Here is a 20,419-nt window from a genome sequence, read left to right as displayed (position 1 = left end):
TCTTCCACAGGCCCAGGAGTGGGATGGACACTGCCTGGCCGTGCAGGGAGGTCTTCCCACAACAGACACGCCGTGTGCCTGCTGCCCTTTGCAGCGATGCTGCTGCCAGCTCGCCGCACGCATCCCTGGGCTTGTCCCAGTGCAGACAGATGGAGGCCTGACACCCGCTGCCCTTCCAGCACGGAGATGCCTCCCGTCTCCTCCTGTGCTCGCTGGGGCCCTGACCCGCGTTACCCTGCTGCGCTCTTGGCACGGGCGGCTGTGCGCCAGCTGCCAGTCACTCAGCTTTCCTTCTCGGCATCACATCGGCTGCCTGCTTTTTTTGGGCAGCTCTTTGCTGCTTGTCTGACAGGGCTGAAATACCTTGATTTTCTAGAATAGGAGAGTAAAATAAGTAAATAGATAAAGCCAACAAGGAACTAGGAAGACGTGGTACTGCAGTGCTGACTTCAGGGGGAGCTGGATGATGCCTGAGAAAGAAGAAACTGCCTGTTCAAGGAAAAAAGAAGTGGTGATGGTAATAGGATGCTAGGGGTAGTATAAGCGCTATTCGTGTAACTGGAATGCAGAGAAGCTGCTTCATGTAGGGTTGCTTAAGCATTTCCATTTTCTCTTGCTCAGAGGTTTGTAAAAACCTTCTTATTCATCTGCTCTGTCTCTGGTTTTGGAGCAGTGGACAAGGCCTAGATTTTAAAGTCAAGGACCTGCAGTGTTGCCCACAGGGATGCTCAGTTCCATGCCTGGAATCAGTGCACTTGCCTTCTATATGTCATTGAGGTGTTTACCCCCGTGTTAAAAGTGGTGTGTTTTCCCAGTGGGCACCTAAGGCTCAGAGGGAGGAAAGGCCAAATTGAAGTATTCCTGTTAAAAAAAAAAGAAGCTGGGTCAAGCTTTACTTGATTTCTTCAAGATCACAAAGGTCAGTGCCAGAATTAAGCCCCGCTAGGAGCGTAGGAATTTCTGGTGTGGATCACACACATAGGCTGATTTCCAGTCCTAGACAACGGCAAAAACCAGATGCTACAAAGTTGTGTGCGGAATACACAATACACGCAACAAGTGTATGGAATAATCCGTCATCCCAATGCTTCTCATCCCCGTCTCTGACAGAGGCTGATTTACCTCCTGACACATAGGCCTAATATCCACCCAAAGGGTTTTTCCTGCTGATGAAAACTCCGGGTGTCGGGGTGTGTGTCAGGTCAGCCCTCGGCCCTCCTGCGGGGTGAGGAGCTCGGTGACTGCGGTGACGTGGTCCCCACCACCGCCTGCCATGGGTGTCACTTCCTCTGCACTGTCCTGAACGTCCCGTTGCTGTTTCTCACTGCCTTCCCCTTGCCCTCGTGCTGAGACAGAGAACAGACACTCGCCATTTACCTTCCTACGCTGTTCATTATTCATGCCCTTGCCTCATGTGCCCCTCTGATTTACCTCTTCTCCCAGGCAAACAGCTCCATTCTTCCCCATTGCTCTTTCAGCGTGCATTTTGAAGCCTGTAATCAGTCCCTTGGCTCCTCTGTGATTTCCTCCAGGCCGGTGGTGTCCAGTCTGGTGGGGGCAGTGGTCACGAATGCCAGGAGGTGGGACCGGATGCGCTGGTCAGATCTTCTCCGTTGACCTGCACACACCAGCCATTACTGCCGCCCTCGTAGTGGGCCTAACGACGTGTCTGACCCAAAACTCATTTTCCAGGAAGGACCTGACCTTTGTTTTGAAGACCCAAACAGTTGGGTCCACATCTTTACACAGTGAGTTAATATCTTTCACTAAAATTTATGCATCGTATTGCTCACCTGAAAGTCCCTGGCTTCAGCCTTCTGCCCGTGGTCATTATTGCACCGAAGTCAGCTAGATTAGAGTCCCTTCATATCTGTCGTTTTCTTCCTTTAAAGTTACTTGTGTTCTGTTGCCAGGATAACCTCTTGACCTCCTTTTGATAAGCTGAGATTAGCTCTACCCCTGAGATGTCTTTCTTAGCTCTTTTCTGCATCCCATCCAATTTTTAGAAAGGTGTTAAAAAATTTCAGCTCTGGTGTGGGGTGCAGTTTCCCAGCAGTGGTCTTCCCGGTGCTGTTTACAGAGGTAAAAGCACCTCGTTTCTCGCAAAAGCCCGTTCGCATGTCCAAGGATCGCAAAGCACGGGAGTGATGACTCCAGGCAGTCGCTTGAGCTCCGCTCTCTTCAGATCACCTTAGTCTCATCATTATCCACTTGGCCTCTGCTGTTTGTGTAGCACAGAGCTCATTTATCGGCAGCGGTGTTATATTTGCTTTCAGATCAGAAAATGCTGAATATTGGGGCTGGTACTGATCCTTGTGAAATCCCCTGGAAACAATCTGATTTCAGTGTGATGGCTGTTTGTTAAAATCCATCAGTTATGCTGCGCGCATGTACTTTATTGTTACGACGTAGTGCTCACTTTTTAATCAGCATACCATGCCATAGTAAATCAAGTGTCTTACAAAACCCTATGTATATTATCCCCAAGCAATTATCTTTATTAACCAAACCTGTAATCTCCTCAAAGACTAAAATCAGCTTTGTTTGACATGATGTATTTTCTGCAGAACATCTCTGACTAGCATTAACTATACTCCTGTCCTTTAATTCCTCTTCTGGTTGACTCTCTCATGAGTGTTCCCATTATTTAACCCCATGATTGATGTCCAGCAAACCAACCTGTTAGTCAAGCCATCCTGCCTGCCCATTTTGGAGATCAGTGCAACATTTGCATTCTTCCAGCTGTCTGGATCTTCCCCAGTATTCCAAGATTTATTAAAAATTAACATCAGCAGGCCAGAGAGCTTCTCAGCCAGCTGTTGGAGTGCTCTTGGGAGCAAGTTATCCAGGCCTGCTGATTTAAAATTGTTTATCGCTAGTAGATGCTGTTTAACAACCTCCTTGGTTACTAATGGACTGGAAAGTACTTCATCCTCCTCATGTGATACAAGCATATCATCCTGCTTCTTTCCAAATGCAGAGCAGAAATATTGATTGAACACTTCTGCCTTTTCTGCATCATTACTTTTCTCCCCATCTGAGGCTGCACTACTGATTTATACAAAGGCATTATAGTGTTTCCAGGATTATTCTCCATCCCTTTCCACATGCATCTGAATATCGTTAGCTTTGTGGCTGCAGCTATGCCCAGAGCAGAGGTCTTCGCTGTGCTGTCACCATTGCTGCAAGGTCCCTTCCTTGCTTTGACAGAGTCAATTTAGGATCCTGTAAGGTAGCTGAGGAGCAGAGATTTCTCTCTGTCATGCATCGCTTTGCATTTATTAACGAGGCGTTTTTCATTTGCTGTGCTGTTGCTCAGTCATTTGGATTGCTGAGCAGTTTGGCTAGCTCCAGGAGCTCCAAAGCCATCAGATCTCCTTCCCTCAGGCAGAGGACGAGATTTGCCCACAATAGCTTCAGACTTTTTTTTTAAGTCATTAAATTCTGTGTCTTAACATATCTTCTAACTGCCCTCTGCCCGTGACAGCATGTTAATTTAGGAGGTGGGCGTCTGCGTTATCTGCCTGTTTCCCCAGCCACTCTGCCCCAGGAGAGCGCTGAATACATTAGACACGATGCCATCTACCAGCAAGGTGGGTCCCCACCATGATCTTTTACTGTCAATCAATCCCACCGGAATCCATTAGAGATTTGGGTCAGTTCTTTGTCGCTCACCCTCCGACTTCTTAATTTCTTACTCTTCAAGCAACTGCCGGTAGCTGATTCTCCTCCATTTGCTACTTTCCTCACACCTTCGAGCATCTCCGACAGATTAGGGTGACATGATTTTCCTGAGCGCAAATTCTGCTGGCTGAGCCCTTCCTGACTGCGATCTTTGCAGCGTTTGCTGTTCTCCGTTTTAATTCTCGATTGAACCTGTCTGCCGGGCGGGGGGAGAGGTTCCAGGTCTGTACTTCCCTGGATCACCTGAGGAATCTGGTTTTAAATACGGGTGCACAAACTCTGCTTTTTAGTCTTCCTGGCTGATTATAACCGGAGGTTACCCGTCCTTGTTAGCAGCTCAGCTGCTTCGGACTTGAACTCCCGGGGGACTTTTGCCCTTTTAAATATCAATTTGTTGGAGCGTCAGTTCTTCTGTCAGCTCGGTCTCTCATCACGGCTACCGAGGAAGGATCGCTCTAGCTTAAGACCTCCCTCACGTTCTCAGTGGTGGAGACCGAGGCAAAGAAATCACGGTTTTCCTCGGCGCTGTTCTTATCCCCCTAATTGCTGCTGATTCAGCAAGGTGGGAGGCGACAAGGGGGCTATAACCTGCAATTACTTTTGCTCCGTGCCGTGCGTGTGCTCTGGGGCAGAGCTGGAGAACGCCTGTCTGATGTGACAGCTCCTCCGCGGAACGGGAACACTTGCCTTCGGTTTCTTAGTGTTTGTGGCTGGTAGGAATTTCCTCTTGCCCTGTTCCTGTTTGTACCGCTCCCCTAAATTCTGGCTTAGTGCGTGTGACACGTTTAATCCGTAATGAAGACGTTATTGTATAAATACCTTTTCTCCTACTATGAGTCAAACCTGTCGTGCTCTTGGAAGGGGAATCCGCTTACATATCCTGGCTTGGAGTGAATAGATAGGAGAGTCTTGTTTTATTTTTTTCCCCTCCCCAGATGTGGGTATTTTGCTTTTTTCTTGGCTGAATGAAGAAGGGCATGGCTTGGCAGTGCAGTCCGGGTCTACAGACGGGTCTGTACGGACCGCAGCCGTGTTTTGCTCCCCCATGTCATCTTCGTGGTGGGCTTCAGCCCGTCTCTGGCCAGGCAGAGATGGAGAGACAGGCTTTTTCCACCGCCCGTTGAGTTCCCGGTCGGCCTCTTGGCAGCAGGGATCCCCGCTCTGCTTCTCCTCCTCGCAGATTAGCAGCAAGGCCTAAGGCTAAGACGGGGCCGTGCCAGCTTCCTCCTTGGCACCGCTCGCTGCTCTCCCAGCAGGTCTCCTGGCTGCTCTTTCCCCGTAGACCTTCCCTGGAGCAGGGAGAGGGGAGGCTCAGGGCCGAGGGGTCTGGGCAGCGTGTGGAGAGAGCAGGAGGGAGCTTTTATTTTCGTGCAAGCCTCAACCTGCCCTATCCACAGCTCTTTTCCTGAGCAAGCTCTGCCTCTGTCCATCCTTGCTGTGCCATGCAGGGAGGAATGCAAGGAGTTACTTCTAGACGCTCTCCACAACGTGTTACGGCGATGTGCAGGTCCGAAGAGTTGGGCGAACAGGGGGAGGCTGAAACGTCTCTATTCAGGTTGTCGAAGCAGAGGTTGGGAGGTGGCTTACAGCCTTCGAGTCCCAACGTTGGGAAGAGACTTCTGAAAGTAGACCTGGGATTTTTTTAGTCTCATAGAAAAAGGCATGGTGAGATCAGATGGTCACAAACTGAAGCTAGACATGTTCAGGCAGAAAGGAAAAAAATGCAAATCTTTTATATTGAAGGTAATAAACTGCTAGAAGCACTTGCCTAGGATCACAGCAAAGCCTCATCCCGTTTGAAATCCTTCAGTCAGTGTTGCCTTTGCTTCTAAATGCGAGTGCTGGAGGGTAGGCGGGAGTGAGGGCCTTGGTGCAGAAATTACTGGGTGAAGTATTTTGTCTTGTATGAAGCTAGAGGGCATCCTACATGATCGCAGCAGTCCCTTTTGCTTGGAAATATCTGTATAAAATAAACCTTCTGTTTTGTAGCATGGATTTCCTATGAATTGTGGTCTTAGATCCCTGCATAGAGTTAGCATGCATGTTAAAACCCTGAGTACCAGGGAGTGATATTAAGAGGAACAGACAAAGAAGAAGCAATGTTCTCATATAAAATTTGAAAATATGAGGCATGGGGTACTTCGGGAGGAAAGATCTAAGTTGTGAACACTCTTGCACCTGCTAAAGGGAGATTGATCAGTTATAGTCAATATTGTGTATAGTTTACGTCTTCCTTCCATCCATAGTGCGGTGTGAAAGGAGAGGAAATAAAAGCCTGGATTTTTTCTGAGAAAAAGAATGACCCCCAATGTCAATTTGCTGTGGAAAGAACGGATGAATTTGGTGTTTTCCTTTCTCACTCCATCCCGCTGCAGCAGTTTGCTGGGCAGGCCAGCAAGCAGATAATGAATCTGCTGAAATGTGGTTATTGATATAGCTGAGATCATTATACCTAAGATTCTTGTGAGCTTTTCCATATAAAGGGGCATTTTTCAGAAGGTTGCGGTCATGACATAAACAGTTTCATTTCATATGAAATCTCAGCTGGTGAAGTCCTCAGCCTGGGAGCACTTTTTAAATATGTTATCAGGAAGGTAAATCAGGTCAGGCACATTTTTTTTCATCCAGGAGAAGTAAAATGGTTCGTTTGCCTCTCGCTATTAATGCAATATCCTGCAAGGATCTGTGGCCTGATCCACAGCTTTTGAAAGCAAATGAGATTGTTTGCATCTACACCAGGGAGCTTCTGCTAAGGGTCTCATTCCAGGATACAGATGAATTTCTGGATTTCAGAAGTGAAAGCTGGTGGCCTGGGAGAGGGTTAGCCACCCAGGAGAGCCACGCTGTGATTTGAGTCCTGGGACTGGCATTACTCGATGCTTGATTGTCCTCAGACCTTGCCTGGGACTCAGCAAGGACTCATGACTGATACTGTGCAAGAACAAGGAAAAAATGACAGTTTTCTGCTGATAGGGAAATTGTGATGCAGGGAGTAACACCCACTTGTGTTTAGGATTCATCCTGTGATCATTTATTTTTAGTAGCTCCCCCTCCCAGTCCCGGCACTGCACAGACACAGACTCAAGTGAACTTGAAAATCGTTCCCCATAAAGAGGAAGTGAGGCTTGAAGCATTAAAACCGAGTAAAGTGACCTGGCTACTGCCTTCGAGGCATGTGTCATCTAACCAAGTAATCAAGCAATACATCAGGTATTTATATAGGCATTTGTTCAAGGAGGTGGATGCGTGCGCGTTTGATTTAGAGCGGGTGCCTCGGGGAGTGGTGGCTGATGCTGTTCCCTCCTCGTGCACGGCTCGATCGCGCACCCGTTAGGGTCCAGGTGCTGCTATGGCTGGAGTGACACAGCCCATGATCTTCGGTGCGGGGATTGGCCCTTGTCTCAGATGTGCTGGGTACATGCTCATTTTCGAGGATGGAGAACAACGTAATGTATTTAGGCTTCCAGCACCACTCTGAAGGAGCCAAGAGCAATTGGCTCGGTGTTGCAGGGCAGGAATGGAGGGCTGAAGGATGTCGTCTCTGGTGCCACCAAACCTTCTGCATCCTGATTTATCGCTGTAGAGCTGTTCTTGCTCTCCCGCTGAGCAAGAGATTGCCCACACAGTGTCTGTGTCCTGTTTCATCTTCTTCCGTTAGATGAGAATAAGACCCAATGGGGAAAGGTAGATATTTTCCAAGCAAAATACGGATTTATTTTGAAGTTTGCGCAGAAGTTTTGCCACATTCTCACTGTTGGGCATCATGATGCTGCAGGGGAACAAGAGGGCCTGGGAGATTTGGGGCCAGCTTAGTATGGGCAACGTCTCGTCATCATTTCTATACGCTTTCTATTACGCTTTATGCATAATGCTGTGGACAGCCCTGGGCTTCACCCCGCGGTGGCTGCATTCATCGAGAAGGTGCAATTCCCCCCGGAGCAGATGCGCTGGGAGAAACAGGGCGGTTGGGAGGTGGCTCTTCCACTCAGAGCTTCCCAATGAAGCTGTGTGATGTTGCAAAATCCCGTGGTAGAGCTACACGTATAGGCTTTAGTGCCCTACACACTCCCCTCCCAGGACCATCGTGGCTGCATGCAGCCCTGTTCCCTGTGTAGGTAACAAACGATGTATTCATTTCGCAAGGAAATCAGTGGGTAGCATAAATGAACATATTTCTGTTGAACACACTGGAGCCTCATTGAGTTACATTGTCTGGCATTAGGTAAAGCGCTAGAGATCCCTTAGGAGCAATGTGGATTATGACCATTACGATTTCAAATAAGGCACACTGTAAAATCACTGAGACTCCAGCTAGATTATTTTAGCTAAGCACTTAATTGACGTTGATTTTCACTGATCTCTTTTAGAGCTTATTTTTTCAGCTGGGAATATTTTGACAGCAGGTAAGAGTTGTTTTGATCAGACTTTGTGCGTAAACATAGCTCCGACCAGTGAATGTGTCCGATCCATGGCATGGAGTAACATGTAATTCTACCTCTCGCTGGAAACGGCTCCTCTTTCTGCAAAGCATATGGCTATTAGCAAGGAAATCCGCTTTATGATTCACCCTTTCCCCTGTGTCCGCAATTGTGTGTTTTAAGGATGAAGCCCAGCAGCTTTTAACTGCGTCACGAGGGCACAGACTTTCTTGGACCAGATGGGTCATCTTGTCCCTCCTCTCCCCGTAGTCCTTCCTCCCGCTTCTCCCGGCCGGGCGATAGCTCGGCAGTCGGAGAGTTATGTCAGGAGATGTGAGGCTGGGGGCTCAGATCTCCTCCCTCCGCTTGGTTTATCGCCCTTAAAATAAGGCTGACATTTGGAAGCACTTAGGCAGGGCTTAACTTTATTGCCTGGATAGCGGTATCGAAGGTAATGGGGATACGCGCCGCAGCAAACGGAAACATGTGCGAATATGTGGGATAGACACCTTGGAGAGAAACCTCGCCGGGCTTCTCAAAGTTTTTCCATTTTTGCAAGCAGTTTCTCTGAGATCTGGGGTGGGGGGAGGGGAATATCTTGCTGTTTTTTACTTCTTACCAAAATTAACTTTAAAAAAAAAAAGTGTTGTTTTTACCCACATGTTTTGGCAATAAAATAAGGACGTTGGAGGGAAAAAATGATTTTCTTTTGAAAAATGTGAGTGGTGTAGCAAATTTGGTTGCAGAAAATATCCCGCTGGCTTTCAGAATAAAACTGGTTATTGGGTTCCAATTAGGAAAAGTTTAAAACCAGTCTGAAAAATTCACAGTTTCCAAAGGAAAAAAATTGCAAAAATTCACAAAACATTTGTGCAAGTTTATTTAAAAAGCAAAAAGATGTAGGAAAGCAAAACTGTGTTGAAGCTAATTTTGTCAGGTTTAAATTCGATGATACCTTATTTTTCTGATGGGATAAAAGTCCTTTAAATATTCCTTCTTCTGGAAATCTTTCAATTCAATATATTAAGAATTAAAGCTTTTTCTGCTGTGTGCCTTTAGGACTGCACTGGGATAAGTGATCTTTACAGCCTTTTCTATTATTTTTTTTTACTAGGTGTTTTGTGTTATGCTTGCGAGCTGCCTAGCCGAGGTGGGATCTGGCACAACCTTTTTCTTCTCTTCTTCCTTCTGCTATTCTTATTTCACACCCTGTTAGAAGTATTTTATTCTCTCCTCCTTTATGGACTAGGAACGGGTCGTTCATCCCTCTGCTAGTGGTGCTCAAAAACTGGGAAGCAATTTCACATGGAAAATGGCCAAATTATTTCCCGGGTTCAGTAGGGACCCATTTTCCAGAGAGTGGTCTGCAGCGTTTTTGCACTCCCGGTCTGTTCTGAGGTTTTTCATTTGTCACTGTCCCTCCAAGTATTTTGCAGTATGAAAATGTTGGTTTTGGCTCGCAGAAATTTGGGGACGTTTGTAATAAATCGGTTGGGGACATTTCCATGCACGCTGTCATTAAAAACCCGTTCTGGGGGATTTCACAGCAAACAGTGCGCTCCAGTAGCGTGGGCTGGAGGCAATCGTTTCTTCAGCAGATCGGCTGCTGCGGAGCGATGGGGCAAGCCGTTTTGATGGAAAAAAACAGCTTTTGTGGGAAGAGAAGGGTTGCTTGGCTCTAGTTGACAGCATCTCTGCTCTGGCCCAGGGTGGTTTCCTGGGGGTGGCTGCCTCTTGATTTCTTGCAGCAAACACCCTCGACTCCACGTCTCCTCAAGCCCCCCAAGGGATGGTGGAGAATTAGCCGCTTTCCCCTGCGATTTTTCGCCGCCCAGCCAAGCTCATCCTTCTCGCAGAGGCGGCTCAGGCCGCGTCGGGGAGCTCGGCTGGAGCTGGGCCAGCAGATGCTCGTCCGGCTGCGGTGACCCTGCCCTCCGTGCCACCCGCCGCCCCGCTCGAAATAGCCGGGCACGGAGGCTGCCGGGCCGCGGGAGTAGCAGGAAAAGCAGTGGGTGGCAATTTGTGTTCCTCTCCGCGGTGCAGCTTTGGCGTTCGCTGGATGTTGCCCAAGTTTTGCTTTGCCCTTATCTGGGGCCAGACGTATTGTTTGCACCGACTTCATTTACTGATTTACCCAGACACTCCTTAGAAACCCAGGAGTCGGAGGAGCTGCAGATAGTGGTTTGGGTGTGGGGATGGAAGCAGCATTTTTTTTTCTCTTCCAAACCCGAGAGAGCGTGTAATAAGTGTTTCAGAAGTAACCGTGTTGTGAGCACAGACCTCTTCCAAGCCAGGCTGGGAGTGCTGGGCTGCCCAGGGCTATCTCGCACTTGGATTTGCCTTGTGCTCGGGAAATATTGCCCTTGTATAAACAATTTTGATTCGACTTGGGTTGCGATTTTGGTTTTTTAATGCACTTCTGTAAAGCAAAAGCAGCAGAGAGGCATATACTGTGTGTCTTGGTATCCAGCTGCACTCTTCAGATTTGTTGTATTAACAAAAATGTCCGTTCCCCTCTCGTCGCAATAGCTCTGCCAGGAAGGAACTAGTATTTTGTTAAATGTGGTGTTTAACTCCATGCAGCTCTAAGACGGAGGCTCCCACGTGTAAGATGGGGCCGTTGGATTTTGGGCAGGATCTCTAGAAAGAGCCCATCACTGGGGCGCCAGCAGCTGCACTGCATCTTCCAAGCTAGCGGCTGCCCCGCATCTTCCAAGGTCACTAGCCCTTGGGTGAGTGCCTGGAAGATGAGTCCAGCTGGGTTTGCAGCAGCGTGTCCCACCCCCAGGTGCTTCCCGGTCCTCGCTGTTGGGCACGCGCCTGTAGGACACTGGCCTGGTGGACCTGGCGTGACCCAACACGCAGCCCTAGAGCCCAAGGAGAAGAGGAGGCACCTGAACCAAATCCTGGCGTTTCTCTCTCAAGCTGGTGGCCAGCTCCTTAGGTCACCCTCTCCAAACTCATGCCAGGAACCCAAAGATGAGACAACTTAGCCGCAAGGGAGAGGGGAAGCTCTGCAAAACCTTTGTTCAGGTGGCCCAGCCCCCGTGGCGGTGGTCAGAGGTGGCATGTCCTGCTGAGCAGGGCCATGGGGATGACTCCCCTCCCACAGGGTTTCAGGTGGAAGGTGACAGGAGAGGGGACCCAGCACTGGGACACAGCCCTCAGCGGAGCTCGGGTGGTCAGGAGATGGCTTTGCAGCCTGGGCACCAGGAGAGCTTTCTGATGGGCCGTCAGCGCGGCCACGGCTTTTTTGTGTTTTGTGCTTCTTGATTTTCAAACTCACTTGCTGCTTGGACCGAGCACCCAGTTAGTGCTCTGATCACCCCGGCTGTCCCGCGATGGGAGACTTGTGTAGGCAAACCTGCCTTCGGGTGTACCCTGCCCTCGTTTTCTTTCTCGCTTGGCACATTCATGCGCAAGCCCTGCATTTTAGTTAAATGATATCTCAGCCTTTTAAGCAAGACAAAAGGATTTCATCCTGCCAGGTTCACCTCGTTTCACACAAATAGGAATAATGGGAATACGGTTTACAGAGGAAGAAGGATAGAAGGGTGGAAAAATCTTCCACGACTCCCGCCACGGAGCCAGATCCTTTGCTGGGGTAAATCAGTATATTGCTAGGGGCTGCCCCAAAATCCATTTCCACCAGGGAAGGCCCACAGAGAGTAAAACAAAAAGGATGCGATAAATCTGCTTGGAGAAAAAAACGGGATTAAAAAAAAAAAAAACTTTCCAAAGAACTTTCTGTGCTTGTTTAAAAAGGAAACATGAAAAGATCCCAGTAAAATTGGTCTCTGTCCCATGCGCTGTTTAGACCTTAATAGTACAGGTGGACGAGAAGGGCTCGGTGCCAAATACTTTTGGTTTAGAGGGAGTGGTGGGAGTGAATTCTCATAACCGCTCCTAGAAAGGCTTAACTTCGCTCGCACAAATCAATGACAATCTCCACTCCGCCGCAGACACCCGAGGAGCCGCGCCGCCGGATCGCTATTAAAACAAAGCAGCAAGTTTTATGATAGACACCGTGCAGCGAGGGGGGGAAAAAAAAAGGCGTCGATCCGCGGAGCAGAAAGGTGGGTCGGATGCTGTACTTTTCCACATTGTGCCTGCTTTCCAAAAGATGTTTTTTTTTTTTTTTCCTTTCCAGCTTCCGCGGTTTATTTAAGTGAGGGGGAAGCAGCCTGAATTTCGTGCTCGGAGGCTGCTCTTGCTCATTTTGAAAGTCTCTCCGGCGCGTTCGGCGCTTTGGAGCTCTCCTCCGTCATAATCTATCACCGTTTACATGAATTTTTAATTGCAGTTTAAACTCCAACCTGTGATTCTCCTTCTGATTTACTCGTTTGGTATCTTGAATCTTTCCCAAGCCCAGAGCTTTTGGCTGTGTATCAACCTTTATACAGTGCAGCGTCTCGGTTTGCGGGGTTTTTTGCAAGTCCGGCTCAGTTATTTGTTTGTGTGCTTTAGATAGGAAATATCAATGTGAAAACATATCTGCTAATATCTCCTGCCGGGCAGGCAGGAGGGCTCTGAGGAAGGCGAATGATTAATATTTTTCTTTAAAGTGATTTTTGTTTCCATGGTTCTTTATAGAAAACTTCCAGTAGAGGAAAAAAAAAAAATCCTCTTAGTTAAAAAAAAAGGAAGTCGTAGTGGATTTAATGCATGCAGAGTAATTGCGATGAAACGCTCACTTAGAAGTGTAATTCTGATGATACCACTGGTTGGTACATTTTCAGTGCAATTCAGAGTGGTCGGCTCTCCGCTGCCTGGGCAGAAAGCAGTAATTGTGCGGGGGAAACAAGACGTACTTTATCTGGAAATGCCCAGTCATCCCTATCTGGAGCTGAGGTTGAAATCCCTGCCTCTCTCTCTGCAGGCTTTGCTGCTTTTCTAGCGGAGGCGACGCTCTGGGATCTAGTGCGTTACCCAGTTAGGTTTTAATATTTTTAACAGCTCCTTCGCGAGAGTAAATCCCAGTGCAAAATTCCTCCCCGACGCTGGTAGCTGCAATAGCTGCCCCAGCCCCGCGGAGGTGACTCCCAGCGCGGTGCTGCCCGTAAAACCGGCGCAGAGCTGGGGTTTTGCTCGAGGTCTGGCTGAGCAGAGGTGCGAGGGGAGGAAGGTGCTCGCCGGAGGGGCACCCGGGAGGTCCCGGCGCTGCTTTCGTGGTGAAAGGGTGAAAATGCGACTGGGGGCTGCAGCAATGGAGCTAAAGGACATGTAAAACCTGCCTTCCTGATTAGGCAGCGCTCTTTGCTCCAGGTGCCAGGCAGCGAAGGATCAGACCGTGCGTGTTTGCGTGCCGAACGGGCATTAGCCGTAGGAACCTGGGGTTTTCCAGCCAGCCTGGGGCTGCCCAGCACCAAACTCCCTCGGCCTCCTTTGAAATTCCTCCTCTAATTAATAAATAAGTGGCACGTTTCACTGACATAATTTCAGAGCTATTGCTTTTAATTAAATAGCGAGCTATTAAAACATTTTCAGAGCGCCGAAGTCTGTTTCCCCTCATCATATTCCCATTGCATTTCACTGATGGGGTGGTTTTCCAAACTTGGAAGTACCTGGAATGGCAAAGGTTCTCAAACCGGATCATAACTTAGTATTACTCGGAGTGTGTGCGGTCTATCCTAGCAAACAGGGCTGAGACTGGTGCCCTGGAGTCTCTGTTACACTATTTCACAAGTCTCAGCCCTGTTTTTTTTTTTTTTTCTGGTTGAAAATCCTTTTTATTCCTATTTTTTGTCAAAGAATAGCTCTCACCCAGCTACGCCATGCTGCAGGTTGGGTCAGTGAGATCACTGCACGGTTTATTTTCTTTTGCCTGAGCGCTTTGGAGATGAATAGAGGGAGGGGAGCTGGGTCTGGGATATTTCTGCCAAGAATGATTTGGAGGCATCTTTTTATTAGTCAGAGCTTTTTACTCCTTACTGGAAGTGTGTGCCTGAGAGGAACGGTGGCCTGATAGCAGTGTTGCTCCCAGGTCCACGTGATCTTCAAGTTTCATTCAAGTGAGCAGCTTTCCTTTATACATGTATATATGTATATATACACACACACATATATATCCTTTTCTTGTTGCTGTTGTTTGATTGTTTTGTTCCTCATCCCTCAAAGAGATGCCTCCTGCCCTTAAGAAATAAGTGCAGGGCAGCCTTTTGCACCCCTCAAGTGCCACCACCACGTCCACTTCCAGCCCCCGGGTGCCATGCGGAGACAGGGTCAGGCCCGCAGGGCTGTGGGCTGTCCTGGGGCTCAGCACCTTCGGCAGCTGCCAAGGACGAGGAGGGGATGTCTCATACCGTGAGGCATCTCCTACCTCTCCTACCAGGAGGAGGTAGGAGACCACTTGGGAGAGAGATCCTGGCACTAGTGGGAGGAGGCAGGGTGGAGGGATGGAGAGTAGCCAGCTTCCTAAGTATGCAAACAGCCCACACCCAGGCTTGGTGTTTATCCCCGCTGAGCCTGTCACCATGGTATCTGGGCACCCTTTGCCAAGGTGAGCCGAAGCTGATGGAGCAGATCTTCTGCCAGTCCCTGGGGTTCTCCGGGGATATGTCTGGGAGGTCCTTTAGATTGGCTGGCTGTTCACGTGCTGTTCACGGATGTTCACGGCTGCTTAATATGATAATCCTAATTGTTTTGCTGCTCGCTTTGGGCTCCCTGCTGCCAGGTGCCCCTGTTGTCTCTTGTCTGGTGCTTAGCTCATGAACTCCTCCAAGCAGGCACGTCCTCTTCTTTGGGCTTGCTACCACTCCTCGCCCACTGCAGCCTTCAGGGTTGCTCCTGGCTCTCCCTCAGTGCAGATAATAATATAGGACGTCTTGCCTCTCCCATGGCTTGGGGGATTCCCTGCATCCTGCGTGTGCAGCTTTGGAGGTGCCAGGCGGGCACCATGCGTGTGCTGCTCAGTGGCAGAAAGCTGACCTCACAGCCCGCCGCGTTGTGATTTCTACCTGACTGCAAAATTTGGGTGCTTCCCATCTGTGCCACCAAGCAAGCTTGGTAGGGATGTTGTCTGCTGGCTGAAGGCTCCGATGATGAAGGTGGGAAAGCTGCTTCTGGTCTGGAGAGTCACCAGCACGAACCATTGGCAGGTCCCTTTGGGACATGTCCCCTGAGACATCCTTCCCAAAGCTCACGGGGGGCAGCCAAAGGGGTCGAGATGCATCGCTGCCCCCAGAGCTGTCTGCGATGCCTTTATGTAGGGCCACGCTGTGCCGTGCTGATGTGTACTGGGGCCGGGGACAGCCCGGGTGGCAGGAGCCCTGGCCTCATGGCCTTGCTTGTCTTCTCCTCCCCACCAGCCTCCCAGGGGAGATGGGCAAGTACCAGGTGAGGAGCACGTGTTTCTCAGGTGGGTGGTCAGCAGGGGCCCGATGAGGGCTGCAATGGGGCTTTTGGGTGACTCGCTGCCAAAGCCAGCCAGAAAGGAGAGGAGAGGAGAGGAGAGGACAAGGCAGTGTATTTTTTCTAAGAGGTATTTAGCTGGGGGAAAAAAAAAAGAATCATTTTATTGTTGTTGAACAATATCTAAATGGGAAATTTCCCCTCCTGCCCTACTGGCAGCTTGCTACCCTCAGCCGTTCCCTCGGCCTCGTTCACAGCGTGCGAGTGGCGGATGAGTCACCTCCGTTAATCCCTGCCTCCTGACTGCCTCGGCCCCTCCGGACTTTCTCCCTGGCCTCGCAGGGCGCAGCGGTGGAGTCCTGCTGCAGCTGCGTTTCGTGCACGGAAATACTCGGTGTTGTGAAAGCCGAGGCAGCGGGGTGGGACGGGATGCGTTTGTGCCTTCAAACCAGAGCCAGGCCAGGCGATGAAACTCGAGGCAGCCTCGGATGAGTTTGGTGCTTCTCGTTTCCTAGTGACTGCCCAAGAATTATTGCGGCTGTTTTTATAGTCTGCGCTGAAAACTGAACAACAGCAGCAAAAGGGGGACTCTGAAAGTCCACCTCGACAAGGATTAATACCTCGGTGCTATAGTTAGATGCTGGAAATATTAGAAGGGGACAGATTGCAAAAGAAATAGGTTGGATTTGCTTTCCTTTATTATCAGTTCTCCTATGCGATGAACAGGCCTGGGCTGCCTTCTCTCTTTAGGGAGGCATTGCTTAATGTCTCTTTTACTGGTGTGAACTAAAAATGAGGAAACCTACTCCATGGACCCAGCTATTGAGTGGGAAAAACTCGCAGTCCCTTCAGATGCAAGGGGGCTTTGAAGGTTGCAAGGGAACAGGCATGGGAAGTCTGAACATCCTAGGCTGGAGAGAAAGGTGGTGATTTACCTTGCTGAGTGAAGTCATCTCAGGAGGCCTCCGATGAGGCTTCCCAGGGCTGCCCAGATGCCTCGCCAGTGCCTGCTTGGCCTGCGAGGGCAGCTGCCTTTGCCCGTGTGTCCAGCATCACCAAGAAAAACATGGGAACCAGGAGAGATCAGCTGGTTGTTTCCCCTCACTGACAAAAAAGGGAGAATTTGTTGCAAACCTGAGTTTGGTTCACATCCGGCAACTTCTGTCTGGTGATAAATTAAAGAGATTAGATCCTCTGTGCCTTAATTTCCCTGACCATAAAATAACTTAATAGTCGCCTCTCATGGGTCTCGGTCTGTTTTCCAAGGGACTTGGAGAACCTGTGGATGGGAGGTGGTAAAGCGAATGCCACGTGCTGCATCAAAATGGGGTCATAAATTTCCTGCAGGCAGTTGTTTTACACTTGTGGCTGCAGAGGAGCAGGAAGGTTGCAATATTTGAACCTTTGCGCTGTGCACACGCATTTTCCAAACAGTTTTGTTGCAATTAATTATAGCGTAATTAAAACCGAACGACAGTGCTAACTAAGGGCGAAATCTTGTGAAACAAATAGTGTTTGGGTTGATTTTGTAATTGCTCCAGGTTCCCCAGATACAAATTACACTGTCAGGGCTCCTGATTTATGGGAGAGCTATATACACACAAATAACGCGGGGCAAGAGCGCACTGGCTGCCGGCGTGGGCTGAAGGTGCAGACATCCGTGCCCCGTCGCTGCTCCTCGTGGGCGACTCCATAAGGATGGAGAAGGTCTCGCCTACGTGGTGAACCATCCCTTGGCGAGCCGGGCATGGACAGCACGGAGTTTTCCCCTCTCCTTCGCTCCTGAGGCTTTTTGCAAGGTTTCCCGTGAGCAGAGGTTCCCCAGGGAGGTGAAGGTGCTGCCTGTGGTGCAGATCTCTGCCCGGGTGCGTGGACACGACAGGCGATGGGCCACCTTCAGCCACGGTGGGGAAGTCCTGCTGCAGAAATGCCTCCCCGTGGCTTCTCTCCTGAAGCAAAAGGGCTGGAGCAGGATGGGGCGATACACCCTTATTCTCCCCAAATCTTTCCCTTCCTCTTACTCAAAGGAAATTTCCTTGGTGCAAAATAGTCCTCGGGAACCAGCGTTTCCCCACCCATGCAGAGCAGCCAACAAAGTTTTGCTCAGAGCTGTGCTGGGTCGCAGGTAGTGCTGTGCTTTGCGCTTATCGGGCTCTCTGGTGGGCCCGCGATAAGGAGCACCCGAGTACCGTGACTCATCTGTTAAGGGCGACCCGCAACAGGAATACAAAGAGGTTGTGCCCTTATCTGCTTCTCCGAGGGGGATCGAGAGTTTCATTTCAAAGATTTGTTTCCTCCACTCTGTTTTCCAGACGTACGAGGAATATCAAGCATTGTTTTCTCCATTCGGGCAGGAAGTCTCTTGCAAGATTAGAGAACTGGAGTGGGTGTTTTCTCACTTTTAATTAAGAGGAGCGAAGTTGTGACTTTTTAGCAATGAGATCCTTCCTTCCAACCATTTGGAGGTCATTTGAGTTAAGGCCTTTCAACAGATGCAAGCAAAAACCCAAAGTATTTCGACTTTGCCGCCCAGCTGGAGTTTAAAAATAGGGAGGTATGCTTCTAAAATGTCACAGGATTATGTTAAAAACAATGAGGGGAGTTAAAAAACAGCCATTCTTACAATTAAATTATTTTGCGTTCATGTTTTTTAATGTGCTTTCAAGTGCTGGTGCATTTGGGGTTCATATGTGGAGGCCAATGACTTTATTTTGTAATAAGACCAGAAATTCTGAGCAAATAGCGTGATTCCGGCAGCTGGAGCTTAGACAGAAATAGCTCGGGCGAGCAGGATCTCTGTTACACTGCGAGATCTGGCAAGACTGACTTTAAAACAGTTTAATTAGGCATCACTTCTGCTCTGGGCTACAGGGGTTTCAGCTCCTTGACTCCAACGAGATGCAAATCCCGCTGGCTCTCCTGTTGCCTGCAGTCTTCCAAGACTTTTGATTTTTGAGCATGGGAAGACGGGCGCAAGGTCTGGTTTTCTGCTGTGCAGAGGGAACCCGAAGACTGAGCAGCGAGTAATCGTCTCCCAGCCATGGTGCTTGCAGCGCGAGCCAGCTCTGTCAGTAGTTAAGGGCTCCCCATCGGATTTAGCCGAGAAGCAATAATCTCTTCGCCTGCCACCGCAAAATCCCCCGTTGCTTGTGAACCCGATGTGCTGCAGCTCGCGAAAGGCTGCCCGGTGGAGCCGGAAAGCCGCGGTGGTTCGCGCCGCCGGGCCAGGCCTTCCCGCTTTGCTGCAGGGGAGGGAAATTTTGGCTTTCCCGGCAGCCCCCAGCGTGTCCCACCCAGCGGGCTGGCAGCCGGCCTCCCGCTCTGGATGCTAAACCCGCTGCAGGCGAGAGCCGGGGAAGGAGCCCTTCCGCTGATTAATTTGAGCCCGTGCTGCTCTTATCCTGGTTTCAAAGTAATTGTCTCTCTTGTCCACAATTTTCTCTCCTTACATTTTGCTGCATATTTATTAGGTTTTGCGAGGCTATCTGCAGCCACATTAAACCAATTTACTCCTTGAAATGTCTGACCTTTGATCTGCCAGCCACTGCCTTTCAGAGCCAGAAAAAGAGCCTTTAATAACATGTCACATGAAAGGCTTGCTACCGAGCCTGTCACTTTCAAACGCGACGCCGGCTAATAAAGTATCAGATGAATCAATTATTGCTTAATAATTGTTACCTATATTTTTGTGCCAAACAAGGAGTGCATTTTCCCTCTCTTCTCCCAGCCGCTTTATAATTTCCGGCTAGATAAAACCGATAATTCGAATACATATGCACAGGTACAAGGGATATTTCTCAAGCATGTCGCCCCGCGTAGCCCGCTCAGATGTGAACAGACGCCGGGGCTCCTGCTGCGCCGTTGGGCATCTCATTTTAGGAGTCGTCCAGCTGGCACGTTTGCACCTCTGCTCGACACGGAGGGGAGCCGGGGCACCGTCCCCACGTGCACGGCCGCGTGCTGTGTCTCCTGAGCCCCTCCAGCCTCCCCGGTCCCCGGTGGGCGCAGGCGAGGACCAAGAGGGGTCAGAGGGTCGCAAAGTGCTTTGCTGAGGCCCTGCCATCTCTGCCGGCTGATCGCAGCTCCTCAGCCTCTGAGCATGAGGCACCGCTGCCCTGAGCCGCAAGCAGCCGTCCATAGCAACATGCACTGGGTCAGAGACCCCTTTTTGTCAGGCCGCTGGCTCTTTGCGCCTGGTTTGAACGTTTTTTTGGGACGACGGGCAACATTGGACGGTGGAGCTGGTTCAGCTCGTTTCCACCTCTGCTCCCGAGGGCTGGGGCAGCTGGGGACCTGCTTGAGTCCTAGCGGGAGCCGGAGCCTCCGTGAGGCCCCAGGGGCACTGCGCTGAGGCTGGGGTGCCAAGGATCTGCACCGAATTTGGCTGGTTTTCCAGAGATGCTCCAAAGACAGTGTCCCCTGGCCACACATGTCCAGATGCTTTCCATCCATCAGGGAAGGTATCTTTTGATCAGGAAGGGTTCTGCTCCGTGACTTCTGCAGAGGAGGTGGGGATGCAACGCTGGCGATTTCTTCTTCCCACACCCTGTTTTCCTCCCCCAGTGACCTCACCTTGTTCAGACGCCTCTCTCCCGTCCCCGCTTCCTTCTGCGGCAAGCTGGCGCCGGCTTCGCTCAGCCTTGTGCTCTTTTGGCAGCGCTACGTCTTGTATCAGGGTCCTCTGCTCAGTTTTGCTCATGCTTTGGGCAGTCTCCCTGGCGCTCCCAGTGCGTTCCCTGTAACGGGCATCGAACCTGTTCCTGCTGGAATCGGCAGTGAAACAGGCATGGGTTTCACGGGGGTGAAATGGGCCAATGAACTTTAATTACAGCGGTTACAGTTTGTGTCACCTGCAAGGCTCTCCGATGCATCACTCTGAAGCAACGTGTTGCCCAGGATCTTCACTTCACTCAAAGTGACCTTCTCACCGGGGCAGGAGAGCAGGCGGCCTCTTGGAGGAGAGTATA

The 20,419-nt window shown here is 49.9% G+C and overlaps 1 protein-coding gene across 3 annotated transcripts in view; it reads left to right on the top strand.

The window, feature by feature from the left end:
* Window positions 1-20,419, top strand: part of LOC112994501 (zinc finger and BTB domain-containing protein 7C) — a 182,960-nt gene that overhangs the window by 122,646 nt on the left and 39,895 nt on the right. The window contains exon 1 of one of the 3 annotated variants that reach the window (XM_026118911.2): window positions 12,123-12,178. The exons of the other annotated variants lie outside the window; for them this stretch is intronic. The gene's annotated coding sequence lies outside the window, so the exon portion shown is untranslated. Of the gene's footprint in view, window positions 1-12,122; window positions 12,179-20,419 lie in introns of those variants that run through there. 3 annotated transcript variants of the gene reach the window in all.

This window comes from Dromaius novaehollandiae, chromosome W (genome assembly GCF_036370855.1).
Source record: "Dromaius novaehollandiae isolate bDroNov1 chromosome W, bDroNov1.hap1, whole genome shotgun sequence".
NCBI lineage: Eukaryota > Metazoa > Chordata > Aves > Casuariiformes > Dromaiidae > Dromaius > Dromaius novaehollandiae.
This window is presented reverse-complemented; position numbering and strand designations above follow the sequence as displayed.